This window comes from Pristis pectinata, chromosome 11, assembly GCF_009764475.1.
Source record: "Pristis pectinata isolate sPriPec2 chromosome 11, sPriPec2.1.pri, whole genome shotgun sequence".
NCBI lineage: Eukaryota > Metazoa > Chordata > Chondrichthyes > Rhinopristiformes > Pristidae > Pristis > Pristis pectinata.
Genome location: NC_067415.1, coordinates 56,437,006 through 56,454,343, shown reverse-complemented (window position 1 = coordinate 56,454,343; position 17,338 = coordinate 56,437,006). Strand labels below are relative to the sequence as shown.

General features: G+C 43.0%; 1 long non-coding RNA gene across 2 annotated transcripts in view; it reads right to left on the bottom strand.

The window, feature by feature from the left end:
- LOC127576288 (uncharacterized) overlaps nucleotides 1-17,338 on the bottom strand; it is a 51,101-nt gene that overhangs the window by 27,066 nt on the left and 6,697 nt on the right. For both annotated transcript variants that reach the window (XR_007957207.1, XR_007957208.1), the window contains exons 2-3: nucleotides 16,717-16,797; nucleotides 16,063-16,248 (exon numbers count right to left, since the gene is read on the bottom strand). This is a non-coding gene — a long non-coding RNA (uncharacterized LOC127576288). The remainder of the gene's footprint in view (nucleotides 1-16,062; nucleotides 16,249-16,716; nucleotides 16,798-17,338) is intronic.

The following is a 17,338-nucleotide window of genomic DNA, read 5'->3' as shown; positions in this document are numbered from 1 at the left end:
GTGAATGTCTCCTACCCTGTTCTTGATCTATTGCTGATGAATGAATTAATTTTGATTTTGTTCATTTATGCTGATTCTGTAGAAGGCAATCAAACCTACTGTTTGATTCCTCCCACTGGTTTCCCTCACCACCTCCCTCCTCTTATTCCACGCTCCACAATCCTCTCCTATGATATTCCATCATCTTCAGCCCTTTGTCACTTCCACTCATCAACTCCCAGCTTCTGACATCATTCCCGCCCTCATCTGCCAATTACCCCCCCTCACCCGGATCCACTTATCACCTGCTCCACCCCTACCTTCCACCTTTTTGTACAGGCCATCTCCTGCAGCCCAGATGAAGGGTCTCGACCTGAAACATCGACTGTCCATTTTCCTCCATAGATGCTGCCTGACTCATTGAGTTCCTCCAGCACATTTTGTGTTGCTCCAAACCTATTGTTTGGTCTGTAAGGAGGTATTGCTGTATATTAAGGGTAATATACAGCAAGGCCCATTCATGGAGGAATTGTGCTTATCAGGAGATCCAGTTCATTTTCTGCAAATAGTGAGGTCTACAGCCATGATACTAAAAGTCCAATGTGAGATGGTGCACTGCACTGAGTTTCTTTCCTAGCTTGTTCATTCTTCAAGCCTTTGTTGCATAACAATGCAGAAAGCTTCCAGTCTGTCTGTGATCCTCACTGATGAGGGCACCCACAGGTCTGAATGAATATTTCCAGGCACGTTGATATGCATGATTTCTGAACTGCATTTACTTGCTGTTCCAGTTGCTTACTCTGCCTTGGTCTGAGATGTAACATAAGTAATTTAAATGCCACTAAAGATGTCCAAAAGCTTTTGGACAACACAAACTTCCTCAGCTCAGAGCTCCATCAAATGATCACATTAACTATTGCTCCTCCTGATGTTGTACAAGTACGTGTTTAAGCAGGTGGACAATGTGCTAAGAATTGGCACAGAAATACAGAAGACAATTTTCATGAAGATCTTTATTGCCATTTGCATTGATTCCGTGGAAATCACAGATACTGAAATATCAATTACTACCATTGCCTTAAATAATCCTTAATAAATGCATTTGATTGAAGTCTGTCAAATCCTTGATGGAAATAAAAATGAACTCTCTTTACTGAAGGGCCACTATAACCAACACAGTGGGAGCATAAAATGCGGTCTTGTGCTCCTTGAACATGATGAGGCTCAGAAAAATTTGAAGGATGAGGAATTTCTCAATGCAGTTGAGATGCAAACTTGCCCCTAATTGTCTTAGCCACAAAGCGCAGTAATTTTCCTTCTTGTCACAAAGGAACTTAATAATAATGGGTCCCTTAGTAGAAGCTCTTCCTCACGAATCATATCAGTTTTATGTTATCTTCCTGAATACTTGAAAGTTTTCACTTAGCCTTTGCTTCCAAATGGAGTTTAAGGGAAGAATGGAGCAGTATCCTCAGGGGAATCAGTGGACAATTAGAAACAATCCGACAGTACATCCAGTGAGGAGCTCTCTTCAAAGCTGCCCACCACCTGATGTACCTGATGCTGCTCTTTCTCCTCCTCGACCTCCTACCAGAGGCCCTCAGAGTGGGGCTGAGCTCTCCTGTTGGATTATTTGTGCAGGATGTAGCAGATAATGATGAAAGCATTAAACCTGGTCTGTTGAATGCTGGATGGTGCCCCTGGATTGGTGCACACAGTAGAACTGCATTGCAAGAAGGTCAGTGGGATTCCATACAAGACTGCTGATGGACCCAAGCTTCTCACCGGAAAAGCACTCACCTGCAGGACACAAACACAGACAGGAATCTGAAGCCAAGGGATTGCCCTTTTATCCCCCAAGATCTGGTTCTCTGGATGATACAGTGCCTTAAACAGGGGAAGCAACCCACACTGCTTAGGAATAAGGTCATATAAGCTTCTGAAGTAGCTGGCATGGAGTATGAGAAAAGTCATCTGTTGGCTGTCCACAACTTGTACATTCAGGAAGTGATGTTGTTTGTGATTAATGAAGAGCTTGTTATGGCCTGAACCTTTGAGAAGCTCACAATACTGGCAAATCTGCCCAGCCACTCAGCCCTGTGGTCTGCACAGAAGGAGAAGGGTAATTTCTTTGGGTGTGGAACATCAGTGACCTCAGTTTTCCATTCACTGCAGAACTGCAGAGAAATGGTATTGCGGTATTGTTCAGCCACTGCCGCCCGGAGTGATCAGGATGTTAGGAAGTTCGGAGTGATTTTGGCATTGCCCTTTACAGGCAGGGCAGTGCAGGCACAGGTTGAGTGGCCAGAACTGCAGAAGGTTGCAAGTCTCTGATAATACTGACTTTAAAGGCCTCACCCTCCAGAGACATGGCTCCTAGGAAAGGTTGAGACTGGGGCATGTCCCCCTATACTCACTGTGGATACAGGATCTGTGGATATGAACCCTTCCAGCATCCTGCCAGCTGGGACTCCAGGCATGAGTTGGAGCTGCTGCACAGATGTTAGAGAGACCCTGCCTCCTTCCACTGTCCTGCAATTTATGCAGCAAATTGAATGGGACTACAAAAGAGGCACCAATGTAAAAAGGCTTTAGGTGTAGAAATGGCAATAGACCTGACATAGTCTTTGTGGTTAAAAGTAGCAGTGCTCAAAAAATCAGCAGTTGCCCTCCACTGTCCTATGCGGTAGATCGCAAAAGTCCATACAAGGGATTTCCAAGTGGCCTGATAAACTGAACAACGGAATGAAAAACAATATGATGCTGGAGGAACTCAGCAGGCCAGGCAGCATCCATGGAAAACAGCAGGCAGTCAACGTTTCAGGTCAGGACCCTTCTTTAGGACTGAAGACAGGAAAAGGGGGAAGCCCAATATATAGGAGGGAGATGTCAGGGTTGGTGCGGAGGGAGTAGAGAGCAGGGCATTCAGAAGGGGTGAGGTTGGAATAGGTGAGGGGGGCAGAAAAGTCAAGACGGTTATGTCTCGCCAACAGTTGGCTTTGAATAGGTCCAGGGAAGGTAACAGGCCCAGTGGGGGAGTCCAGGGGGAGGAAGAGGGCTGGAGGCGGGAGAACAGGTCATTAGAAGGGGGAGAGGACCCTTACTGAAGAAGAAGGCACAGAGGTAGAGGCAGTGGAAAAAGAGATTGGCATCGTGCCGGGCTCGGAATTCGTTGAGGTGGGGTCACAGAGGTATGAAGGTGAGGCCTTTGCTGAGAACAGACCGCTCAGCCTCAGAGAGGGGGAGGTCGGGGGGATGGTAACACTCGGCAGAGGTTAGAGTTGCGGCTAGATGAGGAAGGGTGGGGGGAAGGGGTGTTCGGGGGGCTGGGCTGGTGAGAGAAAGGGGTGAGAGGGGTTGAACTGAACAACTGCTCAGACTGACCAATGACTGATGTGATTTGGTGTAATGTGACCTGGTTTATCCAGGTTGTTCTCCCAAAGAATGTTGCATAAGAATTAACATCAGTTCATGCCCATGATAAGGAGCAAAATGGCTCTTCGTGCACTGCAATGGCAATTGTCAGGTCTTATCTCTGGAGAGCTGATTTTCTAGCTACAATTTCGTACAAAAGGCATTCCACTCTGGAAAAGATCAATCTTCAAATGCACAGTGGGGAAAAGGGCAGCACCCCACAGATGAATTCCCATTCGATGCCTCCTCAGCATTCTGCAGCTGGTTTTATTCTCAAGCCAAGGAAATGTATTGGGATTTTTAAAAGAAATTATCATATACTGTATTGTAACGCCATTGTAGTGCTGCATTGTCAGAGGTGCCATCAGAGTGAGGCAGCTCTGGTCTTTCAGTTGGACGTGCATTTAGTTAAAAAAATTAATGGAAATTTTGGAATTTGATTATGTGATTGCACTGGAGAGAGTGTAGAGGAGGTTCACCAGGACGTTGTTGGATTGGAGGACATTAGTTATGGGGAATGATTGGATGGACAGGACTGGAGCAAAGGAGGTTAAGGGGTGACCTGATAGAAGGAGGTAAGATTATGAGAGGAATAGTTATGGTTGATAGTCAGAATCTTTTTTTTCCCTGATAGGGGTATCAAAAGCAAGAGGGCTTAGCTTTAAGGTGAGGAGAAGGTGTTTGAAAGGGGATCTGAGGGGTAAGTTTTTTTTAAACAGGGAGGGGTTGATATCTGTAACTCTCTGCCAGAGCGAGTGCTAGAATCAGATGCAATCACTACGTTTAAGACGCATTTAGACAGACACTTAAATCGGCAAGGTGTAGAAGGATACAGTCCTGATGGGGCAAATGGAGTTACCACAGGTGGGCAGAAAGGTCAGCATGGATGTGATGGCCTGAAGAGCCAGTTTCTGTGTCGTATGATTTTGAAGTTCTGCTCAATATTCATCCACTAAAATGGATTGGGTAGAAATTGTCTATTGTAGAGCAACAGTCTTATGTGCTATGTGAATAAATTTTGTCTAAAAGCTCTGCAGAGTACACTTCCATAAACTTGATCAGGTCCTCTAGGTATGTGATGGACGTAGGCTCAAACACTAACAGAAAAAGGTGGTGACATCAAACAGTATACTTTGTTGTGACTTGGGCAAACTTCTGTGCACTTGAGGCCAAAGAATAATAGTCCAGCCTCTCAGACTGAAGCAGACCATACAGTAGAGTTAAGGCTTAAGCTTTAATTAGACAGCCTGTTTCACAGCCATGGGATCCAAGATAGTCATTGATTCACAGGCAGTGTCTCCTTTTCATAGTTTTGTAGTGTTTGCTTCTGTGCCACCCCCTCCCCTGGGCTCTTGCTGTGTACAGATTCCCATGACTGTTCCCCCAAGTATCAACAGTGACTGCACTTTTGAAAAATGTAATAATCGGATAGAAAGTAATCTGAGATGATCTGCGGTCATGAAAGACAGAATATGCATTCAAGTTCTTTTACAATTCTTCAAGCAATTGAAAAAGAGATTTTAAACTAAGAATCTTAGTATGTGAAAACAAAAAGATCAACAATAATCAACAGCTTACGCTTAAGACTGATTTCATTTGCTTGCTTGGAATAAATGACTGTTCGGAGAATTTATCTGTCTGTAGTCACTCAAATTTTGATGCAAGTGTGAATTGAATTGTGCCTTTCATATTGTGAACAATTATAATATGGGAACATCAGTCCTGCACTTGCATGATCAGACATGTTAAGTCCACTGAAAGTAATGGCCATTTTATTTAACTTCCTGTTGGTAGTACATGGAATTGTCATTAGCACATTGAAGAAAATGATAAAATTACTGTTAGAAAAATCTCACTTTTGGTACATGAAAATAATATTGCTGCTCTGATCATGTGCCAAACATTAAGTATAATATTCATGGTATTTCCTTATTCCATTTGCAAAATTCACATTGATTGAAGTCACTAGAACCAGATGCAAGAAATCAGTGAAATGCATGGTTACTGCTCTACATAAGCCTTTAATGCAAGTGGCTAAATAAATTTCTACCCCAATATTTTAAGTCAATAATCTTCCTCAGAACTCAGTTCTGACTGCTTCTTGACCTGCTGACTTATTCCAGCAAGTTCAGTTATTACAGATTGCATACTGTTATATTCTGATCAATCATGGTCCTTCTTATGTTAGCAAACTTTAGGATGGCCTAATACATCACCTGCCATTAAAACTGATGGAACTGCTCAAGGATGCGAACCAACTGCCCAGTAACCCATCTCACTTGGATGTCTCAGGAGAGAGAAAACAAGAATGCTTTTTGATATACCAAGCTGGAAAAATCTACCTGCCTGCCTTGTGGTTATAATAGTGTTGTGAAACCCTGTAGTTGACATACTTCATATTTCACTTGAACAACATTGGCAAAATAAGTAAGACAGAGACACAAGAGATTTGACAGATTCTGGAATCTGGAACAACTAAGACGAAATGCTGGAGGAACTCAGCAGGTTAGGCAGCATCTATGGAGGGAAATAAGCAGTCAACATCTCGAGTTGACACCCTTCATCATGACTGGAAAGGAAGAGGGCTGAAGCCAGAATAAGAAGGTTGGGGGAGGGTGAGGAGCACATTTGTTCCTCCTCATCGCTGTATATGTTCTCATGATGAGTTTTCCATTCCAGGACATCTGAGATATCCTCTATTTTCAGTAAGCGGGGTTTCCCTTCCACCACTATTAATGCAACCCTCACCTGCATCTCCTCCATTTCCCGTACATCTGCCCTCACCCCATCCACCTCCCTGTCATAAAACTATAGGGTTCCTATTGTCCTTACCCACCACCCCATGAGCCTCCACATCCAACAACTCATTCTCTACAACTTCCACTATCTCCAATGGGATCCCACCACCGGGCACATCTTCCCCTCTCCCCGCCCCTCCACTTTCTGCAGAGAACACTGTCTCCATGATTCCCTTGTCCACTCATCCTTCCCTGCAGATGACCCTCCCGGCACTTAACCCTGCAACTGCACTAAGTGCTACACCTGTCCCTACACCTCTTCCCTCACCACCATTCAGGGCCCTGGACTGTCCTTGCAGGTGAGATAGTCCTTCACCTGTGAATCTGAGGGTGTCATTTATTGCATCTGCTGTTTTCGGTGCAGCTTCCTGTACATCAGTGAGACCTGACGCAGATTGGGTGACCACTTCATCGAACACCTTCACTCCGTCCGCCGCAACAGCCAGGATCTCCTGGTGGCCACCCACTTCAATTCCACTTCTCATTCCCATACTGATATGTCGGTTCACGGCCTCCTCTACTGCCATGTTGAGGCCAGACACAGGTTGGAGGAACAACACCTCATATTCTGTCTTGGTAGTCTCCAACCTGGTGGCCTCATCATCAATTTCACTAACTTCCAGTAACTCCTCCTTTTTGTTTTCTCTTCTTTTCACCCCCCCTCCCCCCACCCCCCCACCCCTCCGGTCATGAGGGCAGGGCAGGGGAAAGAAAAGGGACTCACTCACCCCTTTTCTTTCCCCTCCCCTGCCCTCATGACCTGCCCACCACCCCCGTTGGTTCCCCACCTCCTTCCCTTTATTCCTTGGTCCACTGCCCTCTCCTACAGACCTTTGCTTCTTCCACCTATCACCTGTCAGCTTCTTATATCATTCCCTTTCATCCCTCCTCCCTGGCCCACCTACATTCCTCCTCTCACTTGGACTCACCTATCACCTGCCAGCTAGTGCTCCGCCCCTCCCCCAACCTTTTTATTCTGGCTTCTGCCCTCTTCCTTTCCAGCTCTGACGAAGGGTCTCGACCCGAAACATCGACTGTTTATTTCCCTCCGTAGATGCTGCCTGACCTGCTGAGTTCCTCCAGCATTTTGTGTGTGTGGCAAAATAAGTGATTGTGTAAACATTTACCAAAATAGGCTGCAAATATCTCATCACAGAGAAGAAGATGGCACACGATTTGTTCTTTTATAAATGTTTTTTTCTCTGATGGGGGTTACTTTTGCTCCAGAAAGTCCAGTTCTTCTTTTGTTTAGGTGGGTTCCAGGCTTCACAATATTGCTTAAACAGATAGTAGGTAGCACACGAGGGGTGATGTGAACAATGTGTGACCATAGGTATGAGGGACATCTAACTAATTGTATGAGGGACATCTAGTTAATTGTTACCACAAGATTAATGAATTTGACATTACATTTGAGAGGTGGAAGGGTGAGACTCAAATAAACATCCTAAGTTTTGGTGAGGCTTACTTTGAAGGGATGAGATAGAAACTGACCACAGTAAACTGGGAAATCTAAGTGCAAGGTTTTAAAAAATATTTTGGTCCAAAACCTGTACCTGCACCTGAAGAGCAAGCAGACAGACCTCATCAACAAAAGGTGGGAGAGATCTTACAAAAAATGGAGGTGCAGTAGACTGGGAGATGTATGTGCCTAGAAAACAAATTACATTGCATTGCTTTTTTTTAAAACACCATGCAATAAAAATGGCCATAACCCTCAGCAGAAGGTGATTGCAACCACTTGATTCTGGACTTATGTCATGATCCAGGCTCCCCTTCAGCACCAGAAACTCTTCATTAATTATGATAGCTTTAACTTGCAAGTTATTGTGGACCATGAGGATTTTTCTCATGGCCATTGCAGTGTATTCTAGAAGTTCAGTCAACTCCTTCAATCCAAGAGGGTCCATTTGCCACATATATATTTCACAGAAAGCATTCTCCAGAGGGGTGAATCTTGAGTGATAAGATCTACAAATGTACGCCATCAAGTCCTGCAGTGTATTCCTTCAATGAAATTCAGAGCACAGCCAGATCAGAGTACAGAATGCCATCAGACTTCTCCTGACAGGATTCCATTATTTGCACCATTGCAGGAACAATCTGCACCCAAACAGATCCTATTGCCTACTGCATCCTGCATGATATCATTAACAGGAAAGCTCAGCCTTAGTCTGACTTATTACAGCCAGGAAAGGAAACACCACTGCAAGAGGAAGACCATACAGAACAGGAGAGCGATGAGCCTGAGGAGGAAGAGGAGTAGAGTAAGAATCAGGCTTGAGCTCCAGGACATACTGATTATGTAGCTCACCACAGGAGGCAGACTACATCTGGCAATGATATTAGGGTATATCATTATTTTAAAGAATCACCTGATATGGGAAACACTTTGTGACGACCTCCTCTATTAGGAACACCATTGGATGTACTGCAGAATTTCATCCAATGATTAACAATAGGCAGATAGCAAAGTTAAAACAAGAAAAGGACCTAGGTATTGTCCCATTCACATGAAGGTAGAAGTGAGAATGCACAATGATGCAGGATAACCAAGGAATAATGACCTGTCACTACGCATCAGATGGCTGACTGCAGTATCTCAATTATGCCTTCAGCTGCCTTATGTCCACAAAGCTCTCTCAACCACTATCTCTAGATTGGGACAGCATACGTAATGAGCAAGAAAGAGCATCACTTGGCTGAGGGGATTATATAACAAGATCCATGGGAGGCACATAAGAGACAACTTACAGCAGCTGTGGTCAATTGGCACTTGTATTGACAAAGGCACTTGTCTCAGTGGGATAGAGCACTTCCATCAAGGGATCTTCAATATTTACCAATACAGCCAGCCATTCAATCACCAATAGAAATGTCCTTCCTGAACTATAATTGTCAACTTGAGATCTCCTTAAAATAATTGTTTTTGTTAGTGGCAGCTAACAACATAATGGGCACAATTGATCTAGTTCAAAGTCCAGTCCCATCATTGATTACATTTTTCTCATGAACTGAATGATATCTAAGTTGTGCAGGATCTCTGGGAAGCTGATTCACTCTGGACAATAACATTCTGATTAATGGACTCAGTCTAGTTAAGCACCCAAAGCTATTGTGCTCCATATGGGGCACTGTGAAAATAAAAAAATACTGATGCCACAGCACTGCATTTAGATTCTCTTGAATGGACATTATTGATTCATTGCCCATATAGTGCTTTGAGGATAACATAGGTTTTATTGTGGACTATATAGTGGATGAGGCTATATGGAAGCAGAAACATTAACATTCAATTGGTCTGCTTTGACATTGTTCAAATATCTGAGATCCAGTGTTTGTAGATTTAAATGTCTACTGATTATGTTCAAACATCTAAGATCCAGTGTTTGTAAATTTAAATGTCTACTGACTATCTAACTTCAGCGCCTGGCTCTTCAGTAGCTTGCCGATTGATTGGGTGACCGCTTTGCAGAGCACCCTTCATTCAGTCCACAGGGAGGACTCCGAGCTTCCTCTGACCCAACTGTCTATGGCTTTCAGCACTGTTACAACAACGGAGACACAAGAGACTGCAGGTGCTGGAATCTGAAGCAACACACAACAACTTGACTGTTATAACAATGCCCAACATACACTTGAGAAAGGGTGTCTTATTTTTCATCTGCAAACCTTGCAACTTTCAGTACTCAATACTGAATTCTATAACTTCCATTAACTCACTATCTCTCTTTGTGTCAGAACAGGCCATTTCTGCTGTAAATCATCCATCTGTGATATTGGCTCAGTTTTTCTCTATTAGAATAACCTGACCTTCTGGACATGTGCTAAAGTTCTGCAGTTCACTACATTCCTCAGTCCTTTATTTGTATTCTCACTCTCTAACTGTCTTGTCTCAAAACTTTTGTTCCTTTCTTACACTTTCTGCAATTGAAAACTAAATTTTCTCTCTTTCCCAGTTCTGATGAAGGGTCTTCAACATGAAACAATAGATTTGTTTCTTTTTCCACATGTGGCCTGACCTGCTGAGTGTTTTTGGCATTTTTCTCTGTTTGATGTTCACATCCAACTTAACATTGCTTTGGCCATTTCATGAGGAGGCTTGCAAAAGCTTCATTTTCCATATGGAGCTAATGAACAGTGTGATTGGTAATAAACAATACTTGAGTCACAGCATTATAAGAACATTACATAAAGACAGAAAGCACATATGCAGTTCATCCTTATGGCATTGATCACTAGGCAGTTATTGGATGTGATTTCCACAACAATGGTCTGTTTGCCTTCATGGAGAAAGCAAAATGTTGTCCTAGACACAAAAAATTCTGCAGATGCTGGAATCTGCAGCAATATACAAAAAGTGCTGGAGAAAATCAGCAGGTCAGGCAGCATCCATGGAGGGAAATAAACAGTCGAAGTTTTAGGCCGAGACCCTTCATCAGGACTGGAAGGGAAGAGGGCAGAATTCAGAAAGAGTTGTCCTAGATCTAGGTTCAATTTTTGTCTGGGATAATCACTCAAAGTGTTAATCATTTCTTGCCAGGAAATATTTTAATGATGACAGTGTATCCTTCTGGGGTCTGCTGTACAAAGCCCCAGTTAAGTTTTCATTACTCTAGTCAGAAACTTTCAAGCCTTGCTAAATTAATTTTAATTACCATAGAAATAAACATTATAAAGCTGAACTGAAACTTAAGCTGTTTACATTGCTTATCAATTTTCACTTCAGTGCCTGTCTCTTCAGTACCATCCAGTATGACCTGGAAGATTGAACACTATGACACCACACCCCACACCCCTCCCCCACCTACCACTCTCTCCACCTCTGGCTGCAGTCAGACAGCTGCTTGTAGGTGGTCTCCTTTTAATTGGAGGGTCTCCAGATGGCTGAGTTGAACAACCATTTGGTTGGTAAGTTGATGGAGAAGATCCTGAAAGGCAGGATTTATGAACATTTGGAGAGGTATAATATGATTAGGAATAGTCAGCATGGCTTCGTCAAGGGCAGGTCCTGCCTTACGAGCCTGATTGAATTTTTTGAGGATGTGACTAAACACATCAATGAAGGGAGAGCAGTAGGTGTAGTGTATATGGATTTTAGCAAGGCATTTGATAAGGTACCCCATGCAAGGCTTATTGAGAAAGTAAGGAGGCATGGGATCCAAGGGCTCATTGCTTTGTGGATCCAGAACTGGCTAGCCCGCAGAAGGCAAAGAGTGGTTGTTAAAGGGTCATATTCTGCATGGAGGTCGGTGACCAGTGGTGTACCTCAGGGATCTGTGCTGGGACCCTTACTCTTTGTGATTTTTATAAACAACCTGGATGAGGAAGTGGAGGGATGGGTTAGTAAGTTTGCGGATGACACAAAGTTTGAAGGTGTTGTGGATAGTGTGGAGGGCTGTCAGAGGCTACAGCGGGACATAGATAGGATGCAAAGCTGGGCTGAGAAGTGGCAGATGGAGTTCAACCCAGATAAGTGTGAAGTGATTCATTTTGGTAGGTCAAATATGATGGCAGAGTATAGTATTAATGGTAAGACTCTTGGCAGTGTGGAGGATCAGAGGGATCTTGGGGTCCGAGTCCATAAGACGCTCAAAGCAGCTGCACAGGTTAACTCTGTGGTTAAGAAGGCATATGGTGTATTGCCTTTCATCATTCGTGGAATTGAATTTAGGAGCTGAGAGGTAATGTTGCAGCTATACAGGACCCTGGTCAGACCCCACTTGGAGTACTGTGCTCAGTTCTGGTCACTTCACTACAGGAAGGATGTGGAAGCTGTAGAAAGGGTGCAGAGGAGATATACAAGGATGCTGCCTGGATTGGGGAGCATGCCTTATGAAAACAGGTTGAGTGAACTCGGCATTTTCTCCTTGGAGCGACGGAGGATGAGGGGGGACCTGATAGAGGTGTATAAGATGATGAGAGGCATTGATCATGTGGATAGTCAGAGGCTTTTTCCCAGGGCTGAAATGGTTGCCACAAGAAGACATAGGTTTAAGGTGCTGGGGAGTAGGTGTAGTCAGGGGTAAGTTTTTTACTCAGAGAGTGGTGAATGCGTGGAATGGGCTTCCGGCAGCGGTGGTGGAGGCGGATACGATAGGGTCTTTTAAGAGACTTTTGAATAGGTACATGGAGCTGAGAAAAATAGAGGGCTATGGGTAAGCCTAGTAATTTCTAAGGTAGGGACATGTTTGGCACAGCTTTGTCGGCCGAAGGACCTGAATCGTGCTGTAGGTTTTCTATGTTTCTATGTTTAACCATAATGAGCTCTTACCTTGAATGTTCATTTTCACTGCAGCTCCAACTGTGTTCTGTTGCTCGAAGCTGCAGTCTAGGAAGGGTGGTTGTGGGCAAATATGAGCATATTACCTGAGGGGCTGTGACGGGAGGAGAAATGCAGAACTCATGGTGGGGATCAACACTGCTGGGATCCACAACACCAATGGATCTCTCATGGGATCAAGTAGCCAATCATGTTCCGACCTGTTGTCAACAGAATACATCCACATTGTTTCAACCCGCAGACCCATGCCAGATCCAGACAACATATCCCGCCTCCCAGCTGCCCACATTCTTCAGTGTCTTCCTGGGAGTTAACCCTCCGTTCCATCGGAGCAGCACTGTGATGCTGATGGAAGAGCGTCTGACCCAAGGGAGCATCTGTCCATTTCTGCAGAACTGTGGCCTATACCCTGGTAACCCAGGAAACAGAGAGCAGAAGGGAGTGTGTTAGAGGATTGTATGGTATGGGCAGATACACCAGATGGTAGTGGGCTGTAATCAGGCAGGAGACAAAACGAGGCCATTCATAGAAGGGGATAACCTCTCACTAGTTCTGCACTGAAGAACAAATGAGGACTATGATTATGAGGCATTAATTAGGAGTCCGGTGCAGATCTATCCAGGCAAACAGTTTTGTGGGCAATCAATTAAATTCCTAGCAACTGCATGTATAAGTCTGTGAATGTGGGTGATGATGGGTGTGGCTGAATGTGGATAGGCTGGGGGGTTTATGGGGTCCGTTGGTGATATGGGTGACTATGAATGAATTTGTGGGGGTCAGCAAATGTGAGTGAGCATAGGTTGGGAGCGGGTTTGGGGATATCTGAGTACTGTTACTGTAGCTCTCACTTGAACAGATCTTGTGAGGTCATGATATTTCTCCTTTGATTAACTCCAAGCTCCCCAGAGTATCATTTCTGGAATATAGGATTTCCACCACCTTGTGTCATCCTCTTCTGATGATAGCCTTCTTGCCCTCCCCCCAGTGCACCGCACTTCCCGATTGACATTGATTTCATCAACTAGATTTGCAAGGTTTTGGTCAGTAAAGCAGAGCTGATCTCCTTCCCTCCGTGGCCTCTTACTTCAGCTGTTACTCCTGCTGGGCCAATATAGTGAGTGTCCCTTTTAGAGCTGAGACCCTGCAGTGACTGCAGTGAAGAAAACTGCCAGTGGCTGCGGGAAGTTCAGTGAGTAGAAATTGCATCCTTGTTGTCACGAAGTGTTGCTTAAAATGCATGCCTGTGCATTTGCACTGTGAATGTTGCAGTAAATAGTGTATTTCTTGTATTCATACCTTGCAGTGTTACATAACTCTCTCAGATTAGGTGCATGAAGAAAACATGTTGATTTATTGTGGAATAGTTAACCACATGACACAGCTCCCGAAGTAATAGCCAGCCTCCAACCTTAAAGTTACTGTTGGACTTAATAACTAATGTACAGAAACCACACCACTTAAAAAGAATGAACATTGTACAAACAGGTGAACATATTTACATTATGAGCTTCCACACACTGCTGAGTTAACATATCAGTCAAGAGCTTTATAGTTACATTCAAGAACCTATGTACACAAAGGACTGCCAAAGACATCTATAAACATAAGTAAATCTAAACATATCACTGGTGGTGTCTATTATTTGAGGCCTTCTTAACAATGCAGGTGTGTCCAGCAGCACCAATACATCTGTTTGGGTGCAGATGATGCTAATGGATCATCTTCCAAAAGCCTCTCATCGGATCTCTGTCATTCTGTGTCTCAACTTCATTCTGGCCTGCCTCTTATCCTGTAGGGACCATTCCCTCAAGATCTTCCAGTGACTAGTATGTCCAGTTTCATGTCGACTGACATCTTGACAGACACCTTTATTCCTTTGTACCCTCCTGGAGAAACCTTGCCCCCTTTCTAGATTGTGGAATTTGCTTGTACTCCAATTTGTGTTCTCTTCACCAAATCTTCTTCTTTCTGTTCTGCTGCTCTTTACTGCTGCTACTTAGGTGCTTAGTCCAATGGACAGTGCTAACCTTATAGAGACCTCTCCTGTGGTTTCCATCTTCATCAGAACACTTCAACATCAGTTCTGCTGTGCCTGAGTGACTGCATGCTGAGCAGACATCACAAATGGTATTCCAGAGTCTGTCTCACTGAACTGCCTTCTCCAAATGTTACTTGGTCTCAAAAATATACATAGCCAGACTTTCTACCATACTGCATCCTTGGAAGTAAATCCCCTATTCTCGAAGAAATCGTTCAAACTGTGCTGCAATATATGTTTCATTCATTGCTGAGATTAACTGAACATTAACACCAGTGCCAACACTACCTCAGCAAACCCCATACCCAAACAGTCTTTCTATCCTCTAATAATCTGTAGACGTTCCTCTGGTGCTGGTTCAGTGCTCACGGCTACTTGTCCTTCAAGTTCTGAAGTTGCTTCCCTACTTCATTTGATTTTATAGAACTTCTCATTGTTTCCATTGTACACAACTCTTCCAGAGTTATACCCTTCCTTTGAGCACTTTTATAGTGTTTCTTTTGAACCTCACACCTACCAACTCTCTCCATTGAAGTTTTACTTGGACACCTGCCCCTTATCTTCACTTCATTGTACAAAATCAGCAATGGAGCTTGGAGTTCTGGATGGAAAAGTGAGTTGCCTGTTTGCTCCCTACCTATTCCCACACTGGACATGGTAACAGAATGCACTTCCCTTAAGAGCTTCAGTCCTTGCCAAATAATGTTGGCTCCTGGGTGTTGTCGCCATGATCATCAGCTGCTTAGTTTCCCTATCATTCTGAGCAATCATACACATCACCTCTCCTTGTATTCTCAGCACTTGTCCGGAGTGAATGCACAGTAAGGAACTGCTCCTAGTCAGTCATATTCCGGTTAAGGTTGTGCCTGTCGATGTCATGTCTCCTTCACAGAGCACTCCGCGGCAGTAGAAATATGCATCACAATACTCCGATCATTTATCTCAATGACTGTTCTAAATTCACTGCAGTTTTCTCTGTTACTGTTTGTGGTGAAAGCAGCATTTAGTATACATTCTTCCATGTCTTCATTTATTTCAGTGGTATTCAAGGTATCCCCCTGAGTTTGCTCTGCATATTTGTTACCCTGCCCGCAATCTATAAATGAACAATAGCTGTCAATAGTTCTTATGTTCTGCCTGCCTTTGGAAACTATGCAAGGTGTCCTACTTTATTGTGATTATGGCAATTGACTGATTCGAATGGACGAACAAAGGTTATTGGATTGTCTTGGAACTTACATAGTAGGGCCTCCTGCCTTTTGCAGCCATGTGATCCACTTGTTTTCTGTCTTTTGGGCTGCATAGTTTTTGATACAACATCACTAATATGTTGAAAGTTAGGTTAGAGATTAGTTGGTGGAGTACAAAAGTATGAATTACACAATGAAATAGGAATGCTATAGGTATTGTGGTCAGGGAGGAGGTTATATAAGTGAAGCAAGAGCAACAGGATGATGGGAAAGCATTCTTCAACTTAAAGGCTTATAGAGCTCTGAAAGCAACAGCTTGTATTCTGGTAACCTGGTCATATTTTGAAGAAGGGTCCTGACCTGAACCATCGATCGTCTGCTTTTCTCCACGGATGCTGCCTGGCCTGCTGAGTTCTTCCAGCATCATCATGTTTTTCATCTAGATTCCAGCATGTGCAGTCCTTTGTGTCTCTAGATGACCAAGAGCTCTTTGAGGTGGATGCTTCAAGCTACCCTTGATTCATATTGGCTTAATAGCTTGATTAGCTGAAGAAGAGGAAAACCAGGAAGAAGATTATTGTTGTCTATGGCTAAAGCTATTCACTTTGTCATTTATTGCTTAACTGAATAATCCATTACAAGGAAATTAACACTCCCGTTAAGGGTCATATGTCAGTTTTGTTTTATTATTCTGTGAAAGTTATGGTATCTGCCATTTCTTTGTAAACCAATAAAACCACTCCATTTCTTGACCCTACAGTAATCTATGATCTTTGGAAAAAGTCATGGGGTTCACAGTGAAAGGAACAAGAGCTTGTTTAGTCTTACTGGTTTACAAAAGTTGACAGATTTTAATTAATTAGGACTTTAAGAGATAGTAAGAAATGAAATATCTTTTTGGAGATATCATGGAGTGCTGGTGTAACCATTGCAACAAGTCATATCAGAAAGGAGGATTGTAACTTTTAAAGTTTCCAACAGGAGATATTATGTCAGCTAAGTAAAGTTCCTTACCCATGACATGGATCAATATTTCCAAGTTGCACGAAGAGACATTTCTTCTTGATGCTTTTTTTTTATATTTGTGTTCTCCATCTTGGAAAAGAAAATGAAATAAAAACTAACTATTAATGCTTTAACTGTAGACTTTGGCATGATTCTTCTCAATGCAAGACTTCTTGACAATTGTAAAAAGAAGAGATTTTAGAGATAAGACGTAGCTCTGTAACTGAAATTTTAATCTTACCATGCCTGATTTTAAAATAATTTGGGTTACAAATAGAAGTTGGTTTTGTTTCATATAGTTTAAGTTAAAATGAATTAATGATATTAAATTGCTCCAGTTTTATACAGTACTTTTTTTTCAGTTACAGCACCTTAAGAAAATTATTGCGTGCATTTACAATCACTCTGTGTTTATCCTTCCTTCTTTCGTGCTTATCAGAAAATAAACTAATGTTGGACGAAAAATGGATCAGTGTCCCATTTACAAATCCATTTAATTTTATGTATTATATGGAAATCTCTAATTCAAGATAGGAGATTCCCAGATATTAAAAAAACTGGCAATCATTAAACAATTACTCTGTTTCTCTCTCCACAGGTGCTGCATGATCTACTATTTACTTACAGTATC